A 23,819-nucleotide genomic window follows, 5' to 3' on the forward strand; every position below is an offset into this window, starting at 1 on the left:
GTTCCCCTGTCCCTGCTCTGTTCCCATTTCCTTTCCTCCTTCCCTGCACCGTTGTCCTTTCCCTGCATCATTCCCCTTTCTCTACATCATTCCCCTTTCCCTGCACCGTTCCTTCATCTCTGCACCAACCCTTCCCCTTTCCCTGCACCATTCCCCCTTTCCCTGCACCATTCCCCATTCCCAAAGCAGCCAGCAATCCTCTCTGCTTGCTGCAGCCTCTCTGTGCCTCAGTTTCCCCATACAGGAAAATTTGCTTTTCGTTTTTTTTTTTTTTTTCACCTAAGCAGTTAATTTTCATTATTTAAACTAATATTAATTCATTTTTATCTTACACAGCGTAGAGGGAACAGGTCAGCACAGCAGTATCTCAGCTCCAACATGGAAAGAGAATAACTCACATGGTTCCAAAGCTCAAGAGGTCGGTACAGAAACAACTGTGCACAATAAATTTCGGCTTATCTCCTGTCTGTTTTGAGTTAACTCTGAGATAAATCGAGGTCATATGCTGTCCCAAGCTAAATCCTAAATACTTCCTTCATTAAAGACAGGATGAGAAGTTTTGAAACACAGCAGGAAGCCACCCAAACTGCTTATTTCCAGAGTTCCCCTTGATGTCCATTTGAAATGAATATCCCAAAAACTTCCATCCCCTGTCAAACGGGGTTGAAATCACCCAGCATTACACAGAGAAGGCAGACAGGCAGATGGGCGCCAGCCCAAAAGCTTCTTTTCCTAAAAAAAGTGGGTCACACGCAAGAGAGATGGCAGCAGCAGGGCTGAGAAGTGCCAGGAGGGAGCCTGGGGAGGAGGCAAGATCATCCCTGTGCTCCTTGCAGGGAGGCACCAGCCCCATGCAGAGCAGGTATAAATTAATATTATTATTTTGCTTAAGAAAGCACCCAAATTGCATTAAATCTCCTCAGAAGGTCACTCAGCAGCAGCAGCACTGATGGGCTAAGAAAGTGACGGCAGAGACACGCTGAGAAATCAAATGAATCCTGTTGTCCTGTGCTGTGGAAGCTGACCTGGCTGAAATGGGGGGTTTCAAGAAGGGGAAAAAGCGTTCCAGGGAACAGATTGCTGCCCACCTCGATGGCCAGGCACCAACAGCTACCACTGGGATCACAAATGTCCCCATCCCTTCAGTGCAGCCCTGGCTTTGTGACCTGCCTGGGACACAGCGGCCTCCAGGATCTGCTTTGAGAGAGACCCAAAAATACCAAATGAGATTTAGGGAGAATAAGGAGACTTTGCACTTGCTCAGGGCTTCTGGGGAGTATCTGCCTCTGTCCTTGCTGGATATTTTGGGTGAGCCCTGGGGCAGGAGCTGAGCTGGGAGGCTCTGTGTCCGTGACAGGAGGAAGCTGCTTCCAAGTCAACAGCAAAACCTCATTAACAAATTTCTCCCCATCCCCAAATTCCCTCCTGGCCACAGCTGAGCTGAGCAGCCCTTGTTTCACAGCCCTGTCTCCATGCCCGGGTGGTGAACCAGATCAGGGCTGCTCTGAGTTAAAAATAACCCTTCTCTCTTTTTTTTTTCCATTTTTTTTTCCTCTTTATTTTTAACTCAGAGCAGCTCCTCATTTTAGCTCGCTCAGGGCAGAAGATGCTCAACCCCAACGGGGTGAAAATCCAGCTGAGGTGGAGGTACAGAACAAGCCAGAGGAGGTTATTTCATTATTATCATCAGTGACACATCACCAGTGAGACCTGATTTCGTCATTATCATCCTGTGGAGACCCGAGTGGACGAGGCTCCGTCCATCTGATTCATCCCTGAGGCTGCTGGGATGCAACTGGAACCCTTTGCCCGGTGACTCATGGCATTCGTGGAAAGAAGAAAGAGGCCTCAGTTTCTTTTTCAGCTGAGGGAGCAGAAGTGCCCCTTGCTTTCTCCATCCTGAGAAAAACCCGTGTAGGAGAAGGACAAAACAAAACTGCTCCCTCCGGGCAGCTCTGCTCATTTTCTGGGTGCTCCCAGAAAACCCCTTGGCTTTTCCTGGATGGCCCCTTTGGAGCTGGAGAGTTTTCCTCTCCCCTCTGGGAGCCTCTGATGACAAATCTGCAGCTGAACTACACCCTGTTCTCGCTGCCCTTTTGGAAAGGAAAAAAAAAAAGGTGTTTGTGCAAGGCGATTTCTGAGGTTATAAAAATATCAGCCGGAGTCTCAAAGCTCTTCCCAAGCCGTGCTTTTCCCTCTTCATCTGCCCCGATGGAAAAATACCACAGGCTGCATTTGCTCTTGCTTCGGGGTTCCCCAAAATAATATTTTCTCCCAAGTGTGGGCAGGTTTATTGAGAAGATTCTTGATGAGAATGTTTGGTGTAATGGGGTGGTGGAGACCCCTGAGCAGGTGGCAGTGATGTCCAACCATTAAATCCTGCCTGGTCGTGATGAAAAGTAATTTTGGGGTGTTTTGGGGTGAACACCCACCCCAAAAAGGTGGAAGGGGCCGAAGGACACTGAGACCCATCACTGCTCCATTTTTTGCTGCCCTGGAGCTCCTGGCTGCTGTCAGGTTGAGGATTTCTCACCTCTGAGTCTCTCACCTTGAGGTGAGAATTGCAATTACTCACAGGAGCTGAGAAATTACAGCACCCTCCACCCCTCCAGCAATTTGCTATGTTGCCTACCAAAAATAGCGACGATTCCTGGGATTTGTGGTCCTGGGGTCACCTCTAGATGGGTTTGGGCTTTTGAAAAGATGACAAATCTAATGTTGCCGTTCATGTTTCACCATCCTGGAAGAAAAAAGGAAGGCGGAAAGAGGAGAAAAGCAAGAAAAACTCTACACAGCTGCCTGGAGAGGCAGAAAAATCAGAATATTTGCAGCCAGAGCTTTTATTTTGCTGTGGTTTCTCATCTCAGAGCTGATTTAGGTGGCAGAAGGATGCACTCAGCTGGAGCACCTTGGAGAGCCCCTCAGCTGTGGCACTGAGGGCTGGAGAGCAAAGGCAGCTGATCAGCTCCGTGCTCCCGACACCGACTCCCCAGGGATGTTGGGAAAATTGCCTCAGCTCTCTCTGCCTGATTTTTTTTCCCCCTCCTTCATCTGGAAGCAGCTGCACTTCATGGCTCTGTGGCATGCAGGGTAGCTTGGTGGTGAGGAGATGTTTAACGCTGCTGACACCTCGGGAGGTTGTGCCCTGTTTGGGCAGCCTTGGTGATGCCTTTTGGTACCCAGGGAAGGTGGCTTGGACAGGAAAAGTTGATTTTTGTGCTGTGGGATCACAGAATGGATTGGGGTTGGAAGGGATATTCCCCATTCCACCCCCTGCCGTGGGCAGGGGCACCTTCCACCATCCCAAGGTGCTCCAAGCCCCATCCAGCCTGGCCTTGGACACTCCCAGGGATCCAGGGGCAGCCACAGCAGCTCTGGGAATTCTCTTCCAGGGTCTCCCCCCACCTCAGATGTCAATGGAGATGAGGAGGGATTGACCCATCCTGCTCCAGACATCACATCCAGCAGGTTCCATCACCAGGGACCTGACCACGCTGGTGGGATTGGCCGTGTCTCCCACATTGTTCTGACCCCAAGCACATCATTTCCTCAGTATTTAGGTAGGAAAATGTACTCTGGCTGGATGTTTTTGCCTGAAAAACACCCTGAGACCTGTTCAGCCTGCCTGGTAACTCAAACATCTGTGGTCAAGGAGCACTCACTGGCTGCATCTCCTCCCCAGAACACCTCAGATGCAGGGGGGTCACCACCAGCCAGACCCACAGCTGGCAGCATTTGGGGCATCTGCAGCTGTAAAAACACAGCCCTGAGCACCCATCTCCTTTTTGGACAGCCAGACCTCACCTCAGAGGGGATGATGAGATGGATTCACCAGTGTGGGAGGCAAACTGCAGCAGCTCCTGAGCGTCCCAAACTTGTGTTTTAGGAGTGAGGGATAATGTCAGTGCTTGAACCCAGGGTTGTGCAGCTCAAGGCTGATGGTTGGTGCCTCCCTCCACCTTCTCCAATTTGGGGTTTTTAGGGTTTTAATGTTGGAGGTAACGTGGCAGTGCAGCTCCATCAGGTGTCCTGATCCATGGGGCTCAGCTCCACGTGGGGGATGGACGGGATGCCCCTGGCTTTGGGCATCCCCAAAGGAACCCAGCCACTCCCCAGGGTCTTCATGGCAGGGCCATGGGATTACCCATGGAAGTCTTTGATGGGATCAGGTCCTTAGGGATATCCTGGCAATCCCCAAAGCTCCTGCACAAGGATGTTTTGCTCCTGTGCCCTGGAGCTGCTGTGGGGATTAGAAATGCCCTCAACTGGGGATTCACCTGAACGTCCCACAGCCTCTCCCATTTGGTGGCTGTGGGCTGGAGGCAGCTGATTGCTCCATTTATGGTCCTGTAGGGAATCCTGGAGGGTGTGCTGGGTTTGTCTGGTCTCTGGGACCAGTCTGGGGTGGGCAGTGCAGCAATTCCAGAGTAAATTCCCATGGTCCTACCCCCAGCCCATCAGACACTGTAGTTCTTTTCCAAAACGCTGTTTCCTTGATTCTCTCAGAGTGTAAAGACAAAAGGCGGGAGCAATAAAACAAAAGGTGGGGGGAGCATTAAAACATCCCATTTGGAGATGCAGTTTCACAGAGCTCCATCAGGGAAAGCTGTCTGACCATCAGCAGGACACCACGCTGCTGTACAGGATTTCTTGTGGCATGAATCCTCCCACTTTTAATGACCACTGACAGAAAACCCGAATTTTTAAAGCTCAGCTGAAATATTTCCCCTCCATCAGCAGAGTGCTCTGAATCCCCAGCGAAGCTGCCACCTCAGAAACTCTTAATGTTGCATCCTGTCACTCAGGACACTTTTCCAGCCAGGATTCCTTGTTAAAAAAGAGAAAGGCTCCTCCTTTCCCAATGAAGTCGCTTGGCTGTGGAGCTCTGGAAGAAAATATCACACCAGAGGGAGCGAAGTTATTGCCGCAGTGTTTGCCTGGGTGGGAATGAAATCTCGCCTGCCCTCCATCATCAAAACCTCATTAAGCTGTGCAGCCACTAATTGATAAACCCAAACCTGACAAGGAGGAGATGGCAGCCGCCCTGGGACCTGCCAATCAATGTCACAGCCGTCCCAGGCCCTGGGTGAACTCTGACCGCTGGCAAGAATGACGGCGATTGTTCCGTTTGGGAGGGGAGAGATGGAAACCAGCCTAATTATAACATCAATGTCAGGGCACAGCCACCCACTGGACACCTGCCTGATGGAGAGGGAAAAAAAAAAAAAATCCAGACAGTGGTGATTGGGGTCCAGCTTCTGTTTCCAGGCTGGAAAAATGTCACCTTGAAGGGTTTTGTTGAGCCAGCGTCATTTTTCTGGGAGTCTGAGGATGTGCATTGCAGGAGGGAGGAATTCCAGCGTGGAAGGGTTGGTTTGCAGGGCAGAAGGATCTGGGCTGGGGAAGCTGCTGGAGGAAGGGCCATGGAGAAGGGTTTGGGGGTAGGAGAAAGGTGTGGTGCAGATTGGAGGTCAAAAAGCAGTGAATGTCTAACTGCAGGATCATTTAATCTCGTTTTGTCTCTATGAGCAATCCCCTGACAAGTTTGTAGAAAAATGGAACAGTTTGGGTGGGAAGGGGCCTTTAAAGAACATTTAGTCCAGGCCTGCAGGGAGCAGGGGCATCTTCAACCACATCAGGCTGCTCAGAGCTCTGTCCAACGTGATCCTGAATGTTTCCAGGGCTGGGGCATCTCCATCTTCCTTTCACGGATCTCTGTGCTAGGAGGAGAAAGAGAGTGACCAGAGGGATGAGAGAGGCCCTGGGCTGACTCTCTCCTTGCCATTATGCAGAGCTCAGGTGAGATCTGAGGGCTCTCAGAGCTTCCCCCAGGAGCAGAGATCCCTCTCTCTGTTCTGAAGTTCCTGCACCTTCCCACAAAGACAAAGCTGAGGACATTTTTTCCCTTCTTTCCCTGGACATGGAGCAGAGGACCTGCCTGGGCGGCAGGAGCGTGGTGGGCTCACTCAGCAGCCTCCAGCACCTGCCTGGAGCTCAGCAGATTTTGCTCCTGGGCTCCCATGGGCTGGATCAGGAGGTTTTTCTCTGGCCAAAGGTAAATCTGCTGAAGTCAGAGGTAAATTCAGGTGTGAAATAGCCAAAGCTCACGGCCTGTATGGTGCAGCAGTGCCTGAGCATCCTCCCATGTACTGCAGGACACTGCAGGGCTGAAAATTCACAGAGATCCATCAGAATTCCCAGGAAGAGGAAGCCCTCGAGGACTGAGGCTCTGAGCAGCCCTGGGAGTAGCGGGAGATCTGCCATAACATTTATAAATATCTCCATGTGACACCCACAAACGTCACAAATGAGGACCTTGAGAGGTCTCTGTGGTTCAGGAATCACCTGCCAGGACATCTCCTTGCCCAGAACCACAGGGCAGAGGGGAAGGACTTGATCTATCAGCAAGGTCTGGCCAAGGGACAACCTTGTGGTCGAGATCCTGGAGTGTGTTTTTTTCTCCCACCTCAGGGAAACAGGATAAAACCTAAAATCTGTCCCCTGGGTTTCTGCCACCCCTTGGAAAAACACCCATTTCCTTTACATTTTCAGGGCTTGTGCCACACTCATCTCTAGGGAAGCAGCTGGGATTTATCCTCGAGAAATAGATTGCAATTAACATTTAAGCATGTGCCCATGATGCAGCTACAAAGGCAATATAATGAGTCAGGTTTTGAATGATGAACTCACCCTGGTGGGAGCTGGGCACAGACAGAAAATGCTATCACTGATTCCAGAGCTGCCAGAACAGCTCCAGCTTTCCCTGATCCACTGGCCAGGCTCTGAGGAGTGTGTGCTGGTCACTAATTGAAGTGGAGGTGACAATAAACTTGTCTCTGCAGCCAGGATAGAGGTTGGTTCCCTGTTTTGTTCTGTGGGGATGGATGTGAGCTCAGCATGGGGGATAGGTGCTGGTGAAGTGGGATGGAGAGGCTGGAGGGGCCCAACCTCCTCTTCCCAACAGCGTGTGAGAGGCAGCCATGGGAAAATGGGGGAAAACGGAGATTCGAGGCCCTGAATTGAGAGCTGCTCTCCTAATCCACTGGCAGCCAGCATCCAGGACCTGAATCCACAGATTTCTGGAGGTGTGAACCCTGTAATGACAACCAGGTGAAGAAAACACCATTTCCAGGTGGATTCTGCACAGCCTGGGCTCGACCCTTGGTGGTGGGGACGTGGCTTTGGGACGGGACCCTTGGCTGCTGCATGGAGGAGAAGCTCAGGTGGGGACAGATTTTCTCCTGGGGGTGTTTTCCTCCTGCTTTGGTGGCTTCAGCAGAGGGTGAGACTTTGGGATGTGCCACCTGGAATTCCTTTAGCTGTAAAATGTGCAATGCCGACCTCTGGCTCCCTTTCTCCTTGGGTGCAGAGTTTTGGTGAGGGAGAGTCCCCGCTGGCCATCACAGGAGCAGCTGTTGATCCATGAACTCCCGAGTCTGAGTCACCCTGGGAGCTCCTCCACCCCTCTGGCTCCTGCTCCAGCTCACACTGACTCCAGTTCAACACCTCCCGAGAAGACTCTGGGCCCAAATCCTCATTTTCCAAGGAACAAACTACAGCAGTGAGTTTCCTTGGCTTCAAACCCCTCCAGCAGCTGCTCCAAGAGGTCCTGGATTAAAGAGCTTTCCAGAACATCTCCTAAACCAGGAACCATCATCCTGATTTTTCTGCTGCTACCCCAAAAAAAATCCCAAATCCAGCTTGGAGCTCCCAACGGTGCAATCCTGTTTGCAGGGAGCTGAAAGCTGTGCTGGGATGATTTTGGCTGCTCCCCTCATTTTAAGGAGATCAGGAATGTTTTTTAAGTCCTTGGTCCAGCCCCATCTGCTCTTTGCATTAGAAGAGGACAAGAGCAGGACTTTCTCTTCTCTGAGAAGCTTTTTGTGGTTTCATTTATCTTTTTTTTGTTTCAGTTTGTTTTTTTATTTGTTTGGTTTTTTGTTTGACTGGCTTTGGTTTTTGGGGTTTTTTTTGGTTTTTTTTGTTTGTTTTTTGTTTTGTTTTGTTTTTTTTCATTTCTTTCTTTTATTCCCTTTCCAACTGAAATGAAAGCAAAAGCAAAACTCTGGATAAGATTTAAATTTGCAGCTCTTTGCAATGCCAGAGGGCACATTCTGGTCCCAGCTGGCTCGAGATCAAGTAGGAAACCATGAAAAATTGGGGGAAAAAATGGGGGGAAAAGTAAAACAAACAGCCAGATAAAAAAACCCAAAAAACCAAGTTGGAGTATTTTGACCACTCTTCTCCAAGGAGAAACAGCATCAAACGTGGTCTTTTTCTGCTCTTTTTGCTTTCCATGAGTTACAACTTCACAGGAGAGGATTTGTCCCGTTGGAAAGTCTCAGTATTTCCTCCTGGAGGGGGAATAGGTGATATTTGAATGCACCAAAAAGAATAAACACACAATATTTCGGCTGTGATAGCCCATTCACAGCGGGGCTGAGGCTGAAATCAGCTGTGTGGATCCATGTTTTTATCAGGACAGACCCTCCCTGCAGGTAAACTGAGGCACTGGTGCCTGCCCAGCTGTGACTGGTTTGGGAAAGGTTTTTCCATCCCAATTTTTGGCTCCCAGGGAGGTCTCTTGCAGCAGATGGCAGCAGCGGCTTGGAGAAGCCTCCCTCAATCCAAGCCCGGGATTCCACCAGGGATTCCAGGGGAGGAATTTCCCCATCCGTGATCCAAGAACCAGCACATCCCACAGCGAAACATCAACCCCAGCTGCTCGTGTGTGCTACCCCGTGTGGATCCTCCGGTGTCCAGTGGAGGGGATGAGCAGCTCCTCCTCTCCCGAAATTCCCGGTGCTGGATGTGGGGGCTCTGAGCTGATATTCCCCCAGACACTGATCGTTCCCATGATCCCAGAAATCTCTGACATTGAGGTCATGTCCCCCCTCCTGCAGTGGTTTGGAGTGGACAGGAGCACAGACAGAACCTGATTGCTTTATCCTTATTTCTCTGCAGTGGAGATTCCTCTGGGAACCTCAGCCAGGCTCTTTGTAATCTCTGCTTCCTAATGAACATGTTTTCCCCCTTTTGCTGATTATTTTTTTAGCTAACTTTCTGAAATCAAGGAGGGGTGGGATGTCATTGGTGTGTCCTCTCCACAGGATTTGTGCTCTATAGGCTCATTTCAGCCCAGTCAAGGAAAGTGCTCTTCCCAAAACCTGAATTAAATCCCTGTGGGAGCCATCCAGCCGTGCCTGGATCCACCAGACCATGCCTGATGTAAATAAGGGAGGGTAACAGGGACAAGTGATGTGCCCAAGGCCACACACAGCAATGGCAGAGGAACCTCTGGTCCCCAATACGGAAAAAAATAAGATTTTCTCTCCATTAAGAGGTGGGAATGCTGGTGTGTTCCTGTTGAGCATTCCCTGGGGACTGGGAATAACACAGCCAGCCTGGTCCAGCGGGGATGAGGCTCAGGGATTTGGCTCATGGATGTGGCTCAGGGATGTGGCTCAGGGATTCAGGGATGTGGCTCAGGGATGTGGCTCAGGGATTCAGGGATGTGGTTCAGGGATTCAGGGATTTGGCTCATGGATGTGGCTCAGGGATGAGGCTCAGGGATGTGGCTCAGGGATTCAGGGATGTGGCTTGGCTCAGGGATGTGGCTCAGGGATTCAGGGATGTGGCTCAGGGATTTGGCTCAGGGATTTGGTTCAGGGATGTGGCTCAGGGATGTGGCTCAGGGATTCAGGGATGTGGCTCAGGGATGTGGCTCAGGGATTCAGGGATGTGGCTCAGGGATTCAGGGATGTGGCTCAGGGATTCAGGGATGTGGCTCAGGGATGTGGCTCAGGGATGTGGCTCAGGGATTCAGGGATGTGGCTCAGGGATGTGGCTCAGGGATTCAGGGATGTGGCTCAGGGATGTGGCTCAGGGATTCAGGGATGTGGCTCAGGGATTCAGGGATGTGGCTCAGGGATGTGGCTCAGGGATGTGGCTCAGGGATGTGGCTCAGGGATGTGGCTCAGGGATTTGGTTCAGGGATTTGGCTCAGGGATGTGGCTCAGCCCTTCTCCAGGTTTGTTTCTACCAGAATTAATTTAGATTTCTGGACAGCTGCTGTTTGTGGGGTCAGGGAGCTGATGTCTGAGCGTGATCTGCTCCAGGGGATGAGAGGATGGGAGAAGGGGATCTCTCTCCGGTCCAGTCCCATTCCATGTGAGTAAAAACCAGACAATGATTTATTATTACAGATAATGGCTGCAAAAAAAGGGTTGATTCTCCCCCCTACCCCAACATATATTTCTATGGATTTATATGCATAGATTTGCATGCCTGAGCTGGCAAACGCCTCTGCAGCCGATGCACGAGCACAGCAGTGGGGAAGAGGTGGCAAACAGGGGGTGGCTGCCTCTGTGCACCCCTAAAAACCCGAACCCCTCTGCTCACACACTGGGGCCAGCAGAGCCCCATAGCGAGCCCGACACCCCTTTCTGCACGTGCCTCATCCGTGTGGGATGCTCTGGGGCTCAGACCTGCATCCCTGCCCCAGAGAGGGGGGGACCAGAGCGGGACCCCACAGCCCCAGGTCGGCTCTGCCCCTCGCAGCGGGCGCTGGGGTGGCTTTGTCCTGCCGGCTCCTGGGTGGTCCCCCCCAGCATCGGCCGGTGAAAAGGGCTCTCTGAATCGCTGCGTTGCTTTATGGCAATAACTGCGGGGAGTTATTCTCCCCAGAATTAAGTCCATGACTGGTGGAAGAGCGTTAAGGTAGCGCTTCGCAGCTCCAATTATCTTGGCCCCCTTGGAACAAAAAAGCAGATTGTGTTGCCAGACAAAAGGCGTTCTCTGTGTAACTTCTTGTCTCGGAGCATTCAGAGTGTGTAATGCCGAGAGAAATACCCGAGGGCTGGGCGATCTCATGTCCTGGGCAAACCTCCCATTCAAAATAACCATTTGCTGGGAAATTGTATTCACTGGGGAAGGCAAAAGCGCATTCAGCTCCTCCTGATACGTCCCTGGCTTTAAGGTATGATCTGATTAAACTCCCTGGTGGCGCTGGGGCAGCTGTGACAGGAGGTGTGCGAGGCTGAGACTGCACATGGTGTGCACAGAGGGGCTTGTGCTCCCTCCCAGCTCCTGTTCCTGCAGCTTCCCTCCTTTTCTCCTCTCATTTCTAGAGTGAGAAGTGATGATGGAACTTTAGCCAAACACCTGAAGTCCAAAATCCCTCTCCAGCTCCTGACCATGGGTGCTTGTGGGAATTCCAAGCACAGAAAGCTCTCAAAATCTTGTAAATACAAGCTCAGACATAGACACGAGCACAGGGTTTGTCCTGAGGCCTTGGAGAAAGTGTCCAGATTTAGAATCATAAGTAAGAATGTGAGTTTAAATAGAAAGACATCAAGTTAGGTTGTAGGAAATTTTAAGGTTTTAAAGCTAAGATATAGAAGTAATTATAAGGGTAATAAGAAGTTTAGGGTATAATAAGGAGTTTTTTGTGTGTCATTATTGGTTGAGAAAGTCCACAAAGCAACAGAGATGTATAAAACATAATAATTAACTATTGGTGTAAAAGAAATTTTCTTTTGTGGCATTAGTTTATTGGTTAAATAACCTTTAAAAGACCTTGTGACCTGTAGTTTTGTGACCATTGACAGGTGGTCACCACCTGCCATGTGAGAGCAATTCCTCTCCACATTCCCTTCACTGGCACAGGGGACAACGCCAAGGCCAGGGCGACCCTTCAAGGCACACCTGGGGCATGTCCTGCACCTCTTGGTGTGACCCAAACCCCTGGTTTTGGGCAAGAGGTTGCACTGGAGACCCCCTGAGGTTCCCTTCACACCTGAGTTGTCCCACAGCCCTCAGAGACCAGGGATCTCTGCTCCTGTCCTGTCTGTCCATGCGTTTGGAGGTTCTTGTTCAGCTGGAGGGGTTCATCAAAGCTGTCACTCCTGGCTCTCTCCTGGCTGCTGGGACACCACTGGAGGCTCTGAAGGAGAATCCCAGAATGGTTTGGGTTGGAAGGGACATCAAAGATGATCCAGTTCCACCCCTGCCATGGGCAGGGACACCTTCTACCATCGCAGGATGCTCCAAGCCCTGTCCAGCCTGGCCTTGGACACTTCCAGGAATCCAGGGGCAGCCACAGCTGCTCTGGAAACCTGTGCCAGGGCCTGCCCACCCTCACGGGGAAGAATTGGTTCCAAATACCTAAATCTCACCTCTTTTAGTTTAAAACTATCCCCCCACCCTTGTACTGTCACTACCTGTCTAAAAGCTCACTGTCCCTCTCTTTTAAAAGCCTCCTTTCAGTACTGGAAGGCTCTGTTAAGGTCCTGAAGGTTCTGTTCTGGCATCAACCCAGATCCATGTGTGCTGCTTCCTAAATAACTAAAATTTCTCTCCCACTCCAGCATTTTTAAAATTTCACTTTGCTGTCACAGACATTTCATCAAAACAATTTGGAAGCAACCAGTGTTATTTGCAAGCTAGGAAAAAAAAAATCAATTTTCTTTTGGGAGCATGACTGTCTCAGATAATTATTTGGGGGGAGGAGGGGTTTGGGGTTTTTATTATTAATTTTTTTTATAAATGCTCCAGTAATATCACATTTCTCCAGGGATTTCAAACCAGAGCTGTGCCCAGAGTTGCCCCAACAGAGCCCATCTCACTCTGCTGACTGGGGAAAGCACTTTTGGTTCCCAACATCAACGCTGCAATTTGGATGCCCTGTGGTGTGACCTGATCCTACTTCCCCTGGAGCAGGATCAAAACCCTCCAGCCCTCTGAAAATGCTGGATAAAATCCTCCTTTCCTCCCTTTCCCACAGCCTGTGGGGTTTTTTCAGGATGGTATCCCAGGGATGGCAGACCCAGCTGAGTCACAAATGGTCGTTTTGGGCTATTTTTGAAAAAGGAGCCAATTTCCTCTGTTTCACCCCCAAAAGTTGAGAAAGTCTTGATCCCAGGCTGGTCTGAGATAGCTGCAAGGTTTTGCTGAGAGGTTGTTAATCATCCTCCCTGCTCAAATTCCTTGGAGAGAGGCAGAGCTGCCCTCCCAAAATGAGAAAGTGTTTACTCTGAACCCCGCTGATGGCATTTTTTTTTGTGTCACCATGAATTCTTCCCCTTTGTGGTGGGGATCCTGATTTCCCCTGAACCTAAAGCTTCATCTGGGGGTCGAGGTGTCACATTTGGGATCTGGGAATAAAGTGACCACCCGCGCTCCAGCGCTGGGGTTTGATCCAACTCTCCAGCTCGTTCCGTGGCATCTTTGGAGATCACCTGGAAAAGATTTTGGGATGTGAAAGAGAAAAGAGACAGATCTTCCTGGCAATAAAAAAACAAAAAACAACCAAAAAATCACCGAAAAACAAACCAAAACAACAACAAAAAAATATATAAAGCAACCCAAAAACCAGGAAACCAAACAGAATAAAGTCACAGGGGCTTTGTGCTCTTCCAAAACATTTTCAGCGTCGCGTTCTCCAGGCCGCCGATCTGTCCCTGCCCGGCGGTGGCTGCTGGAGGGACATTTCCAACACTAGATGGAGCAGTGACCCTAGACATGAAGGAAAACACCCCGCTCGTATTTCAGCCTCTCCACCTCGGCCCCGAAGGGGATTTGGGGCAGAGCAGCTCTTTGGCAGCGCTCAGGTCTCCATCCTTGGCGGATGCTCCGCTGCCCGGCCCCGGGGGACACGGCCCATCCCGGGAGGTGGAGCAGGGATCAGGGGATCACACTCCGGGTCATTTCCTTGTTGCCTTAACACGGGCCTTTCCCCTCGGCCTCAAAGGCAGGAGGTCAAAGGTTGGGGATTAAAAGGTGATGGACGGACGTTCGGGGCCGCTGCCGTCCTGCTTTAGGGGCGAGCTGGCTGCAAGGACACCTTGGGGTTTCTCCTGGGCTCAGGATCCTTGGATCCCTCATCCAAGCCCTCTCTGGTGGCACAGGGCTGTCCTGCCTTGTCACCACCTGCTCTAGTGTCACCCTGAAAGTTAAGCCTTCTGATAATGTTTTCATAGTTTTAGTTGCTTTCCCATGAAAGTCCCATAAACATAAGTTGTTTATCACATTCCTCCTGAGAAACCTCTTTTGATGGACGTTTCTCATGACCAGTCTGCTTGGGAAGGTGGTAACTTAATTATCCAGTCCCTGGTCATTGCTGAGAATCTGTAAATCCTGGAGTCAGAGAATAAAGGCAGGTTTCGTGTTCTGACACTGAGAGTGTTTGTGTTCATTTTGTGTCCTCTGGTGACACTGTAGGTGCTCTGAACACGCAGGGCAAAGCAGAAAGAACTTTTGCATGTCCCTCCTTCCCTGAGAGATTCCCCATCCCTCATCCACGTGGAATGTCTGTGTTTGGACACAATGGGATAGATTTAGGCACCAAAGTTCTTCTTCACAGTGATTCAAGGGGACATTTATGCTGTGTTCCCTCAGCCCTGCTTGTGTCTGTAGGAAATACCTCCGGTGGCAGATCAGCAGAAGCCTCCAGGATGGAGCTTCCCACAGGCTGGTGCCTCAGTTTACCTCATAATGGAATGGTTTGGGTTGGAAGGGACCCTAAAACTCTTCTCATTCCACCCCTGCCGTAGGCAGGGACACCTCCCACTGTCCCAGGGCACTCCAAGCTCTGTCCAGCCTGGCCTTGGACATTTCCAGGGATCCAGGGGCAGCCACAGCTGCTCTGGGCACCCTGTGCCAGGGCCTCTCAGGGCTGCTGTGCCACATGTGGGCTGTCCCTCCCCTGGGTGGTGTCTCTGTGACACGATGTGCTCCTGTGTCAGAGAGCAGAGCCTTCACATCAGGCTCAGGTTTGGATCCCCCCTCCCGGATTTGGCAGCTGTGCCTGTATCCAGCTCCTGTTTGTGACATTCCATGGAATTCCACGGCTCAGATGGACTTTTTGGAGTCTAGAGGTGCCTGGGCTCCAGAAAGTGTCCAGTTCCCAACTGAGGAATTGCCCAGTGCGACATGGGCATCGAGGTAGCTCTGAATTATCTTCACAGGAGGTAACTGTGGGAGCACATCAAGGAGCAGAGGGCTCAGTGCAGGACCTCGTGTCCATGTCCTGCACCATCCCCACGCCAGGACAAACCCACACTGAGCCCCAGGACCTCATGCCTTCCACCCCCAGACAAGAAGCATCAGTCTGGCTCTAGAGGAGATGCTGTTGCTGCTTTTTCAAGCTGGACCTGAAAGATGTGGGTTTGTTTCTCTGTCCAAAAACCAAGAAAGTCCCTCTGGTGTTAAGGCACGTGTTGGGGTCTTCTCCTGCAGGCTTCTCCATCACTCCAGGATGTCTGGGACAGGGGAAACAATGCCATAGCCAGGGGTGGTGGGAACTTGGGCACCCTACTGAGGATTTCCAAAGTCCCTCCCGGTGCTGGGAAGGTGACTTAGCTCAGGAATGGCCAAATTCTCAAATACCTGAGGCCTGAGTCACGGCTCGGGGAGGAAATGTGCGTAAACAAGCCTCAAGCCAGGAAACTCCACGGCTGGGATGGACAGAGGTGGTGCTCAGGGGGTTGGAATTTCGGGGCCATAGCAGCACAGCCCAAAGCATCGGGTTTGGGCTGATAATGCCAGCACCTCGGGCTGTGCTGAGAGCTGAGCCCAGTGCAGATTTGGGCTGAAGAGCTGAGGAACACCCAGGCTGCTGGAGCTCTCGTTTTGGGTGAAATCACAGCGCTCCCCTTGGATTTCTGCTGGGATGGGGGGATCAAAGCAGAGTGCATCCCATGGGAGGTGGAGAAACTGAGGCAGAGAGTTGGCAGCTCGTATTTCTGATGTTTCTGAGTCCTTGCATTACCCCAATTTCTATTGGGATCAAAAAATAAACAGCCCCAAACCTCAGCTACCAGGGCTGGATTCTAATGGGGCTTTTCACATCAGACCCCTCTGAATTCCCCCTCCAGCCTGAGCTGTGAAGGTAAGGAAATTTCTCCCTGGGAAGCTGAAGCATCAGCACAGGCAGTTCCAGCCCATTTTCAGGCCTGGTCACTCATTCAGAGAATGGATGTCCCCCCGTCTCTTTTGTGCCTCAGTTTCCTCTGCAAAACGAGACCAATCCAAGCTGTCACCCACAGGGATGATGGTTAAACTGACAGAGGAGCTTTTTAATTAGTAATTAGGAAGAAATTCCTGAATATGAGGGTGATGAAGGACTGGCACAGGTTGGATCCCTGGATCCCTGCAAGTGTCCAAGGCCAGGTTGGATGGGGCTTGGAGAAACCTGGGATGATGGAAGATGTCCCTGCCCATGGCAGGGGGTGGAATTGATGGTCTTTAAAGTTCCTTCCAACCCAAACCATTCTGAGATATGTGCTGAACATGATTAAATTATTCTGAAATTTTCTCTGCCAAATGTCCAGCAAAAAGAGGGCAAACCAATCTGGTGTTGGGAGGTGGGTGGAGGAGACCTGGGGATGATGGAGAGCTGCGAAAGTCGATCATTACTGGTGCCCATCATCTGTGGGGTGGACAGGGACAACTCCCTGGTGTGGGGTGAGGCTGAGCTGCTTTCCCCCTCATTAATATTGAGTTCTTTCTATCTCCTCAAGGCCTGAGCCAGCAGGATCCCCTCATCCAGGTGCCCAGGTGGCTGATAAAGAGCCGAGGAGTGATGGACACGCACCGAGTTTGCCTTCCTGGCTGGAGCAGCGCTTATCTCTCTCCTGGCATTTCCCATTTGCTCTGGTGCAGCACTTCACACACAGCAGAGACATTGTCCCTGTTCCAGGGGGGTGGGAAAACACCCTCCCTGCTCAGGCTGGCTCTGCCTGTGCCTCTGCTCCATAAATCAAGTGGATTTGTGCAGCTCCCTCGGTCAAGTATGGGCATTAGCGCTGCAAGGTGGACTCATTCCAGTAACCTGTGCCCAGGAATGTGCCTTATCTGATTTCCCTCCTGCATTTTCTCTTCCCCAGCACTGCAAACCAAGGCTCAGCCTCCACTCCGGGCTCCCAGAACGAGACATCCCAAGGGAGCATCAGTAAGGTGACAGTGGGATTCACTGGAATCTTCCCAGAGAGAGAGGATCCAGGAATGTTCCCCAATGGAGAGCAGAGCAGCCTCTGGATTTTGGGCACTGGAAAGTACCCCAGCCTGGACAGGGGCCATCCCATGTCGTTCAGGGATGGGACTGAGACGATGACAGCCCTCCCAAGGCAAAATTCAACCCTTCCCTTCGTGTTTCAAAACAGGGCAAGGATGGAAAAACTACCCTGGGAGCTCAAATATAACCAGCTCACCTCACAAATAGATCCCCCTCAGGATTTTTGTGGATGGGGAGCTTTCCATGCTGGATTTCTTTTGAAAAAAAGCCTTTTTCCTTCATGGGAGCAGGAGGGGGCCGGCGGCCGGGGGAAACACGCCTGGAATGTGACAAGCCTGTTCTCCTGCTTGTTTGTGTAAACGAGTTGGGTCTATTCCCTTCCTCTTCAAGTGCACGTTTTTCAGCCTCCTTGAAAAGCAAATTTACTTTCAGAGCACATGGATGCCAGCCCAGGGGTGAGGTGTGGTGGCTGGTGGCGATAATAATTAATAATATTAATTGTTGAGAATAATAAAGTGAAGGGTGAATTAAAGTGGTGGGTGATGAACAAGGGCTCCATCCAACACCAGCCACCACCTTCATGCCTGTATCACTTCTTACCCAACTCCTGTGAGAGCAGCTGGCCATCCCCAGCTGGGAATTTCTTCAGACAGTGCTTTTCCACCAGGAAAAGCTCAGGTGCCTACAGCTGGCCTGTTTTTGGACGTCCGGGTTGCAACAAAGAGCTCCTCGGTTCCTGAGTTCCGGCTGCAGCCAAGGACTGCGGAGCAGAACACAAAGAAACTCAAAATTCACTGTAAAATTCACCTGATGGCAACATCCCTGGTGGGTGAGGGAATTGCTCAGGTCCAGGAGGACACTCAGTATGGCCTTGCTGCTGCCCCAGGAAGAGCATCTTTGATTTCTCCCACTGATGTAAGGCTTTGAGATGTCCCTGTGAGGCAGATCAGGGGACAAAACTCACTGGCTTTGCCTTGAGAAAGTTCCTGTTCCACCCCCTCCACTGCCACCCTCAGTAATAACTTAGAGCACTTACTGGTAGCAATGTTTCAATAATTAATTATTATTAATAACAATAATTATGATGGTGGTGATCTACAACATCCCTGCAAATGCCACTCTCCCAGGAGATGCCAGCGAGTGCCTGGGGACTGAGCCCCACTCAAGTGATGTACAAAACCCCCAAAATGTCCCCTGTCACTCACCATCCTAGAGGGACAAGCAAGTTTTGGGAGCTTTATCCACTAAAACAGTCCCTGGAGCAGGGAATTGTTTTTTTCAGAGTGATGCTGGGTGTGGTAAGGATTTGTGGACCGTGCCTGTTCCTCATTCACCTCTCATATCTAACTGGACGTTTCAGATAAAATCCATGGATTTCCCTGCTCCCAGGGCAGACAGACAGACACATTTCTCCTCTTTCCCTGTCATTCCTGGCTGTCAAACCAGCTTCTTGCTGCTGGGCAGGCTGGCAAACAGCCTTGACACCACCTGATCGTGTCCTCCGGAGCGGCGTTTTGGCTGAAGCTGTGCAGGTGAGGACAGACATGCGAAAAACCTCCTCCAACCGCTCCAAACAGAGCCAGGAGGGGGAAAATGAGAATGTTGGAGGCAGCTTGGATGTGGCAGTTTGAGATAGAAGCCTCATCCTTATGTCCAGACCCTGTGGACCACCTGTGAGTGTTTTCCAGGCCAGGTTAAGCCTGTCCTGCCCCTGGGCAAGGACTGAGCAGGGAGGTCACTTTCTCCTCCTCTCCCTTTGCATCCTGCAGATTTCCCTGGCTCCAGACTCTGCCTGCAGCATCATCAGCTTCACTCCATGTGCACTGTCCAGCCTTTCCCACTCCTTGTATTGATAGGATCTGGAAAATCCCCCTCCATAACCTCCGTGCTGATGGGATTTGTCAGCACCACAACCCCTGTGTGTCCTGGAGATGGATCCAGCAAAGTCCCTGGGCATATCTGTGGTGCCTGGTGGTCATCAGGGCTGAAAGGCCAATGGGACAAGTTGTGTCCTCCCCTGAAAAGTCAGTTGGGAACATCCCCACCTTCACCCCATGAAAAAAAGGTGACTCTTGGCCCCTAGGGCTTCCTGAGGAAATTTGGGTACAAGGGCACTGAGGACTGGTTATTTGGGAATATTGCTGATTTTGTGAGGAAGGGTTAAATTCTGACACGTTCCTCTTCAGGTGCCCAAATCCCAAAAGTTTCCCTCAAGCTGATATTTGAGTCTCATTTTGACTCGGGTTGGGCCTCGTTTTGGTCCCTGTGGGAGTGCAGGGTGTGCTTGGCGTGGCCCTGGCCGGTGGGATCCTAACATAAAATTAATTTAGTGCAATTCCCAGGCTTGAATCCATTGGGCCTTGAGAAAAGACCATCCTGTAGGTTCCTCTTCTTCTGTATCCTCAGCTCTCTCTCCCTCCCTCCCTCCCAAGGAAACCTGTTCCACCAAATCTGAGATGTTCCCATTTGATCAACAGGGGCACCTTCTCAGGGCAGCTCATCCCACCAAATCTCCCTCCTGGAGATGTTCCCATCCTGGAGAGCAGCTCTCCAACGTGGTCCTCTAAGCCCTGGAGCACATGGGATTGCCTGATCCTGGCTTGGGCCCTTTTCTCATGCAGCTTTTGGTTTCTCCACTGCAATTCCCCATGTTTGAAGGGGCTGCTGCCCACTCCAGGCCTCTCCACCTCCCGAGCGTTGCTGTGGAGCGTGTCAGGCGTTGAGCTCTGTGTCGGGACACGTCCCAGGCACTGAGCTCCCAATGCCACGTGAGGATTGGGAACATTTCTGTGGCAGGCTGCCATCTTCCCCCGGATTGTTTTCCTCTTGAGTGACAAAGCTGGCTCCAAAATGCCTCTAATGCTTCGCGGTGCTGTGGCTTCTCTCGTGCGATCGCCTCCGACGTTATCTAATTACTGCCCTCCCTGAAGCAAAATGGGGCAATTCCTGGCATTTTCAGCATGCTTTGTGTTTGTGTCACATGGAGCCAGTCCAAGCAGACAGATAATCCCAAACGCTGGTGATGCTCCAGTCTGCCTCTCTGCAGGCTGCTGCCTCCCCAGCTGAGGATTGGGAAGGAAATATGAAGGTGGAGCAGAGGTTTTCAACAGGTCTTTGCTCAGGAGCTCAGATCCTTGTGTAAAAACATCTTTCAGATTGAATTCTTTGAGGTTTAAGTGCCCGGACAAAGCCCAGCATCTTTGCTCTTTCCTCTGGGAGCTCAAACACCAGGTGCCTAAGAAAACATTTTGTATGAACACCTCAATTTGGGGGTCTTAATTTGCCTGCTGACTTTCATCCCTATCATCAGGTGGGATGAATCCCACCTCAGCTGCAATTAGAAGTGGTGGGACCACGCTCCAATTCCTCGCTAGAGCTTCTCTCCTCGTTTTCTTCTCACGCAAACCCAGCCTGGCCACGTGGGCTCCAGGTGGGGTGGGAAATATCACACCAGCCCTGTGGTCTGGGGTTATTTCCATTCATCTCCCATTCAGATTTCAACCTCACCCCTGCAGCTGTCACCCAGTGTGGTTATTTAGACTTTAAACCAGTTGCTGAATTTTTTTTCCTCTTTTATTTTGCTTCCCCACCCCTTTTGGCCAATACACTTGGATGATTTTCTGGTGCAGATCTGCCGGATTAAGTCATGGATTCAATGCCTCTTGAGCGCCAAGAAAGAAATGCTCTGCATTAAAATAAATAAAAAGTGTGCCAGCAGATTTAGCCCTAAGTGCTGTTTAAGGGCTTCTGAAAAAGCTGCTTTGACACTGGCAGGGCCACCCAGGCTCCTGTTCCTGTGTCCCCTTCTCCAGTGCCTTGGGAAGATCTCATCAAGGATGAGAATGGGTTTTTATTCCCACCCGTTTCAGGGCCCTGTGGGTTATGTGGGGTCCAAAAGGTTTCTTCCAGCTTGGACAGGGTGAGAAATTATAATAATAATAGGATTTTTCCCATTCCTCGGCAAGGTGAGACCCAGGCCACCAAGAAAAGGACAAAGAGCAGCTCTGTGTGAGGATCACTGGTGGATCAGCCCTTCATAAGGTCAGAGATCCAAGTTCAACCTTCTCCTTCCCTCTGCCTTGCCCTTATCATAAAATCCTCAAGGAAGGGAGTGATTTGATGGTGCAATTACTTCATTGCTCATTAGGGTGGACATGAACTGCTCTTGCAATGGTTGTTTCTCCTTTGCTTTTAATCAGAAGTTTTGGGACAAAATAATGTTTCCTGGTGAGTTTGGTGGGAAATGGGATGTGCCTAAGACAGCTTTATTAATTCATGAAATAAAAAATGCTCTAAAAATTGTCCAAAACACCAACTCACACTCAACTGCTCTCAACAGCATTTTTGGTGGCCTAAATTGAGTGAAAATTTTACACTGGTAAGCCCAAGTGGAACGAACTAGCAAAATAGTACAAAAATATTGAAAAATCCTTTTTCACTTCTGGGTTTCTGCAAGTGAAGGTTTGGTTTAGCCCATGGCAGAAATGATTCATTTGTGACCTCTGCTGGAGACTTCAGGGGGACAACTGAGGACAAAAAGTAAAATGGGGATAGGAATTTTCTTCCAAAAAAATTTTAAAATAAGACAGAAGAGCGAGTGAAATATCACCTATGGAAAATTTGGTTGCCCTCTCTGATAAATGGTCAAGCCAAGGGTGAGAAATTCAGGTTGTTCTAATCATTGCTGGTAAATTACTTTATTTGAATTTGATTCTGTGATTGAAAAATAGATGCTGGCTTTAGATGCATCACCAAAGCTGAATTTAGTGATGTCTCCCAAGGCAAGTCCAAATGAGAGCGGCCAGAGGGCCCCAAAGAGGGAGAAAAAAAATACATGGCTGTGCTCAGAAACATTTGATCATTCTGAGTTTCCCACTCACTAAAAATGCCAGGAGCAGATTCAAAGCTCCTCAGCTATTCTGAACTGCAAAATAAACACCACTGGTTTAGAGAAAACCTCAGTAGGGTTTTCTCCCTACTAATTTTTTTCAGTGTTTTTTCCAGATTTTTTTTTTTTTTCCTTGGGGATACGGTTCCAGCATTAGCAACCGCTGTGTGACCCCTGGGGTTCCCGATGTTTCTCCTTCTGCCCTTCCAATTCTGGGCTCCTGAAATTTCGGAGCAGTCATGACTTTCCTCTTGAGGAACTGTCTCATTATGGACCTTTGGATTGGGTTCTTTTCCCCTTTGAACTGAAGATTGACGAGAGTGAGGCAGTTTTCTCTCGTTCGGTCTCAGTTGTTTATTCTTTTCTTATCAGCATTACAAGGTACAAGGAGCTATGTGCACTAAGATAGAAAAGGGGTAAAATGGCTAAAAAAGATCCTCTTCAAGGTCTTTTATATGCCCATTTACCCAATTAACAGATGCCAACTAAATTATTTTTATTAGTGACCCAATGACCCAACACCTGTGTGCTGCACTGTGGCATTTTTTACCCAATCACTCACTGCTACCCAAAAACCCCCAGGAGAAGAACATGAAGAAGAAAGAAGAAGGACAAGAGACAACGCCCTAAATCCTCCAACTTGTCTCCTGTTCTCTAAACTACTTTTTCACTCAGTGATTTAAGAAACTTTCTAATCTACACACTTACACTTTTCTTATCTAACTTTAGCATTTGTTCCCATGTATCACCATGAAAACACGCTCATGAATTTCATGTTATATGAAATTCAGTGTTTCTTTGGATCCTAGAACTGAGTATTAGAAACAAGGACACACACTCTGTGTCTCAGACTCCAACAAGGAACCAGCAGCTTTTAGCTCATGGAGAAGCACAACAGATCTTGGAAAAGTTACAGATTCAGAATTGACCAAAGGAAAAGGGGCTGTGCCCAAAGTCTAGGTGGCTGAAATGATTACACGTGTTTGGAATCCTCACTGATCCCAACCTCCTCACCCCTCTCGGAGCTCCACTGCTCACAGCTGATGGATATTTGAGCTTTCAGCCCCATGCTGCTGAGATGGTTAAAGAAACACAAGCTGATAATTAGTAAAAAATTATCACACCGCCAGGAGGAGAAAAAAAAAAACTAGGGAAAAAATGGTGTGACTGCAGTTCCCAGCTTGTGCCTGGCATGTTTTCCCTTTGGCAGCCCATCTCTGGGCTCGGGGAGAGGCCCTCAGAGAGCTGCTGAGTGCCCTTCATGGTCAGGACTCTAATTAGCCACTTGTCTCTCCCTGCAGGCATCTGGATGTGCTTCCCCAGCACCGTGCATCCCTCGGGAGGGCACGGAGGGGAGGCTGGCAGCCTCCTGCACAATTTGCTCCGGCTTGGTCGGAGGGAGCGGAGCTGGCCTGTCTCCTTCTCCTCCTTCCCCTCTCTCTCTTTGTTTTGCTCCGTGATGAGCTGCTGACTGTGTGAAGTGATGTGAATTGGTTTGATTTAATTAATCCCTTTAAGAAATATAGATCTGGTGTTGGTACATTTCTCCTCCGTCTCCCTCGACAGATTGTTGGCTCCGCGCTCCGGCGGGGCTGGGAGCCGGCGAGCTCCGGCTGCTGGCACGGCTGCCTCCCATTTCCCCACAGCCAGCAGTTTATGATATAATCTGGCTTTCCCCAGTGATTTTCTTCATGGGGACAGCATTGATTTCCTGGCTTTGCACACCAGTTGTGTATCAGCATCCTGGGTGTGCTGCAAGATTCCATCCCAACCAGCCAGGAGAGGATGGACGAGCCAATGTGGACATTCCCGAGGGAACAGGGCTCTGTCCAACAGCCAGAGTGGGTCCTTGACCACTCCTCTGAATTTTCCAGGTGGGACACAGGTCAAGCACGAGGGATCTGGGTGTTCCTACTC

At 50.2% G+C, this 23,819-nt stretch overlaps 2 long non-coding RNA genes across 3 annotated transcripts; both read left to right on the top strand.

Moving 5' to 3' along the window:
• Window positions 1-333: 333 nt before the first annotated feature.
• Window positions 334-6,222, top strand: LOC147656040 (uncharacterized). Its single transcript, XR_015280255.1, has 2 exons — window positions 334-418; window positions 1,572-6,222. It is a non-coding gene; the product is annotated as an uncharacterized LOC147656040 (long non-coding RNA).
• An 8,312-nt stretch (window positions 6,223-14,534) lies between these two features.
• LOC111925606 (uncharacterized) lies at window positions 14,535-23,427 on the top strand. 2 transcript variants are annotated; one of them, XR_002862323.2, is made up of 6 exons: window positions 14,750-14,876; window positions 14,967-15,161; window positions 16,521-16,790; window positions 16,887-18,546; window positions 20,980-21,055; window positions 23,204-23,427. It is a non-coding gene; the product is annotated as an uncharacterized LOC111925606 (long non-coding RNA). The 2 variants fall into 2 exon arrangements; XR_002862324.2 differs by lacking the exon at window positions 23,204-23,427 and having other exon boundaries at window positions 14,535-14,771.
• Window positions 23,428-23,819: the final 392 nt, after the last annotated feature.

The sequence above is a fragment of the Cyanistes caeruleus genome, chromosome 1 (genome assembly GCF_971803275.1).
Source record: "Cyanistes caeruleus chromosome 1, bCyaCae1.hap1.1, whole genome shotgun sequence".
Taxonomy (NCBI): Eukaryota; Metazoa; Chordata; class Aves; order Passeriformes; family Paridae; genus Cyanistes; species Cyanistes caeruleus.